The sequence below is a fragment of the Leucoraja erinacea genome, chromosome 3, assembly GCF_028641065.1.
Source record: "Leucoraja erinacea ecotype New England chromosome 3, Leri_hhj_1, whole genome shotgun sequence".
In the NCBI taxonomy this organism is placed as follows: domain Eukaryota; kingdom Metazoa; phylum Chordata; class Chondrichthyes; order Rajiformes; family Rajidae; genus Leucoraja; species Leucoraja erinaceus.
In genome coordinates this window covers 81,757,639-81,765,945 of record NC_073379.1, presented here as the reverse complement: position 1 = coordinate 81,765,945, position 8,307 = coordinate 81,757,639, and the positions used below count along the sequence as shown (strand labels likewise).

The window sequence follows — 8,307 nt, the reverse complement described above, 5'->3', positions numbered from 1 at the left end:
ATCCTGATGGTCAGTCCCCAGCGCACCATTGTTGCCCACCAGCCTCCAAACATCCCGAAAGGCCACCATCCTCCCGAGGGATTGTAGTCGTGGTACTGTTCTCCGACCCTTTGAATCTTCTCTCTGGCTCCGTGGGTGTGGCCAGCGAGGTTGGAGATATTCTCTTTTACCCCACTCAGGGTCAAACCAATCACCGAGTCTGTATGACCACGCATGATATTAATGAACTTGTTTTGTCAGAGGTCCCATATCTTAATGCCATCATCAATACCACCAGAGATAATCGGATTGCTTGTGTCATTAAACATTGCTGCCAGTATTTGGTTCGTGTTTTGAAACATATGGGTTACAGCCTTCTTCCGAATGTCCCATAGCTTCACTGTTTCATCGTTGCTTCCTGTACAGACCAACTGTGGTCCCCGTCGGGCTGGATAACATGAAGTCACAAAGGATGCGTGACCTTTAAGTCTCTTGATCCTTTCACCCGTTACACTGTCCCAGTTACACTGCTATAGTTTGATGTAAAAAACATGCTGCCATCTGTGTTATAATGCAATTCCATCACTGCTCCACTGTGACCTTTCAATGTGGCATAATTATCTCAGTCGCCATATACATTCCAAAACAACACAAGTCGATCAAATCCTGCAGATGCCAGTGTTGATCCATTCAAGTGAAATGTACAACAATAATCTTCTCCCTCGTGACCCATTAAAAGCATTAGAGGAGCTTGAAGACTGGAGGTTCTTGGTCCCACCTGCAGCACAGCCTGTTGCACTGAGGGCAGTTCCCCTGCACTGAGGGCAGCACTGTTGCGGGGGTGCTTAGCCTGCACCAGCACCATCCCGTTTGCTATTTCTTTTTACCAAACATTTTCTATTCTATTTGTCAGATCCTACCGACTACGCCAAATTATACAAGGGAACAGGTTCAAGGATCTGACCAGTAGAACAGAAAAAGGTTCACTCATCTGTTTAGTTACAAATCAGTTTTATTGGCAAGAGAGAACAAAAAGAATACTTGTCGTGGTATGCACAGGGTCCGGTTTACAGCAGCACACCTCTCTCTCTCTCTCTCTCTGCCTCCATCTGCGGTGCTGATCATGACTCAGCCCGTTGGCGAATCCCTCTCGTACATGAGGATCAGTTCCTGTGGATTGGAAGATAGCTAAGGTTATCCCACTTTTCAAGAAAGGAGCGAGAGAGAAAACGGGGAATTACAGACCAGTTCGCCTGACTTCGGTGGTGGGAAAGATGCACGAGTCAATTATTAAAGAGGTAATAATGGGGCATTTGGATAGCATAAGGATTAGTCAAAGTCAACATGGCTTTATGAAAGGGAAATCGTGCTTGACTAATCTTCTGGAATTTTTTGAGGATGTGACAAGTAAAATGGATCAAGGGGTGCCAGTGGATTTAGTGTATCTAGACTTTCAGAAAGCCTTTGATAAGGTCCCGCACGGGAGACTGGTGACTAAAATTAGAGCACATGGTATTGGGGGTAGGGTATTAGGGACATGGATAGAAAATTGGTTAGCAGACCGGAAGCAAACAGTAGGAGTGAACGGGCCCTTTTCAGAATGGCAGGCAGTGGCGAGTGGAGTGCCGCAAGGCTCGGTGTTGGGGCCGCAACTGTTTACCATATATATTAATGATATGGAAGAGGTAATTAGGAGCAACACTAGCAAGTTTGTGGATGACACAAAGCTGGGTGGCAGTGTGTACTGTGAAGAGGATGTTAGGAGGTTGCAGGGTGGCCTGGACAGGTTGTGTGAGTGGGCAGATGCGTAGCAGATGCAGTATAATATAGATAAATGTGAAGTTATCCACATTGGCGGCAAAAACAAGGGGGCAGATTATTATCTCAATGGGGTTAGGTTAGGTAAGGGGGAGGGACAGCGAGAGCTGGGCGTCCTTGTACACCAGTCACTGAATGTTGGCTTACAGGTACAGCAGGCAGTGAAGAAAGCTAATGGAATGTTGGCCTTCATAACAAGAGGATTTCAGTATAGGAATAAAGAGGTTCTTCTGCAGTTGTATAGGGCTCTGGTGAGACCACATCTGGAGTATTGTGTACAGTTTTGGTCTCCTAATTTGAGGAAGGACATCCTTGTGATTGAGGCAGTGCAGTGTGGATTCACGAGATTGATCCCTGGGATGGCGGGATTGTCATATGAGGAAAGATTGAAAAGTCTAGGCTTGTATTCACTGGAGTTTAGAAGGATGAGGGGGATCTTATAGAAACATATAAAATTATAAAAGGACTGGACAAGCTAGTGCAGGAAAAATGGTCCCAATGTTGGGCGAGTCCAGGCCACAGTCTTAGAATAAAGGGGAGGTCATTTAAGACTGAGCTGAGAAAAATCTTTTTCACCCAGAGAGTTGTGAATTTATGGAATTCCCTGCCACAGAGGGCAGTGGAGGCCAAGTCACTGGATGGATTTAAGAGCGAGTTATATACAAGCTTTATTTCAGACACAGGTCCATATAACACATCATACAGTATAAGGAGATACAAAAAATACATTAAAAAAATGCATATTAGCCTATAAGATATACAAGCTATTGCACCAATGCCATCGTAGCCTAGAAGTGAATCTATAGCAGCTTTTCAAAGGGCTGACTAGGGCTTCAATTATGTGGTTCTCTGACTTGTCCAGGTGACACATAAAACTAAACATCAGCTGTCTTAAGAGTGCCTCACAGGTTGGCACTCTAGTGGACACAAACAATTGACTGGCACTATGCCACCTGGGGACACGAAGTAGCAACCTCATTGCATCATTGTATGCTACCTTGAGCCTCTGCATACTCTTTTTCTTATAGTTAGACCACAATTGAGCATTATATAACGGTGTGATGTAGGTTCTGAACAAGGAACACTTCACAGAGTCAGAGCACATAGAAAACTTCCTTATAAGTATGTTAGCTTGAAAATAAAATTTACAGCGCTGTCGGTAGAGGTCTTTGTCATCCGTCCAGTCATCGGATATGACATGACCTAGGTATTTAATTTCCTCACACACAGTTAGAGGACTGTCTGACAAATAAAAGGTCGGAAAAGTTGATTTCCTGTCCTCAGCGCTTCTAACTATCATTATGCGGCTTTTCTTAGCGTTATACTTTATGTCATAATCAAGGCCATACTGAGAGCACACCTTCAGCATCTGCTGCAGCCCAGCACTATATGGACAGAGCAGGACCAGGTCGTCTGCATACATAAGATGATTAACAATAGTGTTGCCAACAAGACAGCCAGTTTTTAACGTATTTAACTGAGTTGATAATTCATCCATATAAACATTAAATAAAATAGGAGACAACATTCCTCCTTGCCCCACTCCGTTACTAACACAGAATGGAGCAGATACAACATTGTCCCATTTAACCTGAAACGTTTGATGGGCATACAAAAACACTAAAATTCTCACTAAAAATTTAGGGACACCTCTATCTAGCAATTTTACAAACAATTGTTCATGATTAATTCTATTAAATGCCTTGGACGCATCAATAAAACATAGGAATACAGATGAATTCAGGCTTGTGTACCTGAACACAATCTCTTTAAGAGCATAGATTCACTGGTCAGTTCCATGTTTTCTTTTGAACCCAAACTGATTGTCAGTAGTAAGGACATACATTTCTAGCTTTGTTAGCAGTATTCTCTCCAGTACTTTAGACAAGATACTGGCTAATGCAATAGGTCGATAATTGTCAATACTGTTGAGCTTACCAGCCTTGTCTTTAAGCACAGGCACTAACATTACAGACAGCACTCTGCAGTTCACTGGTGAAATAACCATCACTTTTGGGCGAACATCATATGAGTAGAGGGGGAGAGATTTAATAAGAATCTTTGAGGATAATTGTTTTACACAAACGATGGTGGGTATATGGAATGAGATACTAGAGGGGATAGATACTATTAAGGGCCTGTCCCACTTATAGGCCTTTTTCACAGGGCAACTTGACGCAAGATGTAGCCAGAGAGAAGTGGTCGTGGTCTAGCACGATATCACATGATATAACGGGGGGGTAGACAAAGAGTTCCCACGGTCCTCGGCATTTCTGTTATTTGTGCGAGTGACTTGTCCGTCTCCCGAGCTTTGCCGTTAAATCTTGAATGACATTGTAAACTGTCAAGTGTAATTAAATCATCACGTGGCACAAATGATGTCACTTTTTTTTCACACACTATAAATATCCTCCCTTGGTTGAATTGGTATATACACACACAAAGCAGAGTTTTACTGTGTATGTGGGAGAGGGGGAGAAAGAGACGTACACTCACAGAGGCAGAGCCTCTCAGCCTGTGTGAGAGGGAGGGAGGGAGAGAGAGAGAGGCACACACAAGGTGGATGTGAAATCTCACCTGCTTGTTTCAGTGACAGACACCCGCCGCCAGTAAATGAAGACACCCTCATCTGTCTCCCCCTCCTCTCCCTCGACTCCCCCACCTTTCCCTCCCAACTCCAGTCCCGTCCCGACCCCCTGGGAAACTGAAGGGAGCAACAATTAACTGCTGCCTGCCCGCTGAGTTAAACAGTTCCCATGGTAGTAAGACGATGTTAGTTGCGCCCAAGTTTAAATTTCCAACGTGTGTTTCAGAGTAAATCAAAAACTGTCTGAATCAGCAAGTTAGACACAAAATGCTGGAGTAATTCAGCGGGCCAAGCAGCATCTCTGGAGAAAAGGAATATATTCCATTTTTGGTCGGGACCCTTCTTCGGGATGATTGTAGGGGGGAACTGGAAGCAAGAAAAGACCGGGACAAATCAGGGCCAACAACAGATGACCTCAGCAGGGTATTTTGAAGAGGGGTCCCGACCCGAAATGTCGCCTAACCCTTTCCTCCAGAGATGCTCCCTGACCCACTGAGTCACTCCAGCACTTTATGTCTATATTTGGTTCCCTGATAGGCCAATTGTTGGCTAGGGATAGTGTGATCCCAAGAGGGAACCAGCGTTGCAAACCTTGGACTGGTTAACCAACATTTACTGCAGGGGGGGGGGGAGGGGGGGGGGGGGGGGGGGGGCAGCAGGGGGTGGGCGGGGGAGAGAGAGAGAGTGTAAGTTACCTAAAATTAAATAATTCAATGTTCATAGTGAACACAGACACAAAATGTTGGAGTAACTCAATGGGTCAGGCAACATCTCTGGAGAAAATGAACAGGTGGCGTTTGTGTCTATCTTCGGTAAAAACCAGCATCCGCAGTTCCTTCCTGCACAATGGATCTCAGTGTCAAGTCTCTGACTCCCGTTGGCAGGCCATTCGGCCCACAGCCCGCCCAGCGATGACTAACCCATGTCACAGGGGGATGGTGTGAAGGCGGAGTTAGACAGAGCTTGATTAATGTTACGGTTGGGGAATGGGCCATAATATGGCCAGGGAAACGTTGTTATTCGTGACGCCCCCTCCGCCCTTTCCCAGCTGTTCTCAATCGCACCCCTGGCCACACAAAAATTTATACTTTAAGAAGGAATACACGGAACATTTAAACTCAGAACGCTTCTAACAGAGTGAGCCATGTGAGCACTTTGATCATTCTCCCTGTATTTGCATTTGACAAAATAGTCGGAAAAAAATGTTTAAAAGTGTTCATACCTTTTGCTATGCCTAATTAGCCCTTACCTCTGCGAAAATAGTCTGATATTCGTAGGTGAAATGTCACCAACAATAATTGATTCTGTTATTAATTGACTAATAATTGACTCTATTAGCAATTTATTAAATCTGACTACATGCGGGCACAGTGGTTGAGTTGCTGCCTCACAGCCCCAGAGACCGGGGTTCGATCCTGACCATGGGTGCACCGGTTTCCTCTCACACTCCAGAGATTACAGGTTTGTAAGTTAATCGGCTTCGGTAACATTGTAAAATTGTCCCTGGAGTGTATAAGAACAGGTGGTCGGCGCGGACTCGGTGGGCCGAAGGGCCTGTTTCCGCGCTATATCTCTAAAATCTGAAGTTAGGTAATGTCTTAAGGAACTGCAGATGCTGGTTAATACGCACAAAAGGACACAAAATGTTGTTGTAACTCAGCAGGTAAGTCAGATCTGGGAAGAAAAACATAAAAAGCTGGAGTAAGTCAGCGTGTTAGGCAGCTTCTCTGGAGAAAAAGAATAGGTGGCGATTCGAATCGGAACCCTTCTTCAGACATCCTAATCGGAATTGAGTCTGAAGATGTGTCTCGTCCCGAAACATCACCTATTTTTCTCCAGAGATGCTGCTTGACTCGCTGAGTTACTCCAGCTTTTTGTGTCTGTCTTCGTTTTAAACCAGCATGTGCAGTTCACTCCTTTACACGGGTCTCTGGAGAACATTGATTGGTAGCGTTCCGGACCCTGCTTCGGAAAGGCATCGATCGCTGGTCGGCGAGGACTCCGAGCTGTATCTCTCAAAGAAGTACATGTGAAAAATTTCTCACGGACCATAAAAATGCGGGACCTTTCAGTAAAGTCCCTTTTAAAGATTATAGTTATTTTCTCATGAATAAGTTGATGTCCATATGCGGATGCAAATCTTTATTTTTTAAATTCAATCCCACAGAAGACAATTTTTACTCACCTTCTGTCCCCTCTGTCCAGCTTCCGGGTTCACCGTTCGCAGGAGTTCCCACGGTACACGCAAGAGTCAGTACGGATATCGCACTGGCCACTACGTGCATATAATGTTGCAATGTTCAACCACAAGTGTACAAGTCACTCTTGGAGAAATTCAAGCTTGTTTGAATTTTCTCCCGAGTCACCAAGTTACACGGGTACCTGCCGTTAGCGCCACGGTGGTCCACGCATGCCGTACGGTTATCGCAAGAGGTTCCCACGATGTTCAACTATAGTTAACTCTTGCGTCAAGTCACCCCGTAAAAAAGGGGTTTTAGGCAACCTTCAAGTTCGCGGCACTCGCCTGAAAAACCGCGAACTAGAACGGCGACCATCAGAGACCCAAAGAGCCAATGAAGCTACCCGGTCAGCAAAGGAGATGAACTAAAATTACCTACCTACGACTACCTCGACTACCCCGGCTACCTCGACTACCTACAAGAACATGGCGACTCCACTATCACTACACTTACGACTACAAAAGTATTGATTTTCTTCATGGACAAATTTTGGTTGCAGAAAATTTTTCAACATAATGAATTTCTGAGGCAAAGCATGCATCTGCCAAATTGAACACCTGGATGCCTTTCTTTCAGTGCTTTTTTTATTATTTCTTGACATTTCATTATTTTGTTATATTTTCTTAACAGGAGGAATAGGCCACTTGGCCCATCAAGTCTCTCACAGTATTCCCATCACTCCCATTTCACTTCTTACTTTCCTGTGACCTATTCTTTCTCATGTTCTCATTAAGTCCCCACTGATTCTGCTGCAACCTTCCTACATTAAAGGACATTTGTATTGGTCAACTAACTTACCAGCATGTCTTTGGGGTGTAGGAGAAAACTGGAGAAACCAGGGAGAAATCCACAGAGTTACACATTCCACACAGGCAACATTTCAGTTTTGAAATCAAATCCAAATCACTTATGTCTATTCATTAATTTTAGAACTTAGTCTCAACACAAATAATCAAGCGCTTGTTTCACCACATTTATATGAATTTTTACCAAGAAGTATTAGAAATTGGCATCAATTGCTTTCGACAGAATTTAATAAAATGTACGTTGTATAGTGCATGGCAAAAGTGTTTAGCTTTTCGAAGGAAACATAGTTCCCGATGTTGGGGAAGTCCAGAACAAGGGGTCACAGTTTAAGGATAAGGGGGAAATCTCTTAGGACTGAGATGAGGAAAACTTTTTTCACACAGGGAGTGGTGAATCTCTGGAATTCTCTCCCGCAGAAGGTAGTTGAGGCCAGTTCATTGGCTTTATTTAAGAGGGAGTTAGATGTGGCCCTTGTGGTTAAAGGGATCGGGGGTATGGAGAGAAGACAGGTACAGGAGACTGAGTTGGATGATCAGCCATGATCATATTGAATGGCGGTGCAGGCTCGAAGGGCCGAATGGCCTACTCCTGCACCTATTTTCTATGTTTCTATGTTTCTATTAGGCGATATATTCGCCTGTAAGGTTAACATTTTGTAAATGCAAACTAGCCAACCTGGGAATGAAATAGAACTGTGGTTTCTGGAAATCTGAAGTAAAACCATAACATTCTGGGAATACTCAGCAGGATAGGTCGAATCTATGGAAAGAAAAGCAGAGTCAATATTTGAGGTTAGAGCATTGGAATCACCTGGGTAATTTGGTTTCACTCATTCAAAGATATTTCCTTTGTTCTATCCACCACCTCAGCATTATT

General features: G+C 44.1%; 1 pseudogene; it reads right to left on the bottom strand.

Annotated features, from left to right (window-relative positions):
• The window catches only part of LOC129694266 (U5 small nuclear ribonucleoprotein 40 kDa protein-like), a 951-nt pseudogene extending 107 nt beyond the window's left edge, over positions 1 to 844 (bottom strand).
• Positions 845 to 8,307: the final 7,463 nt, after the last annotated feature.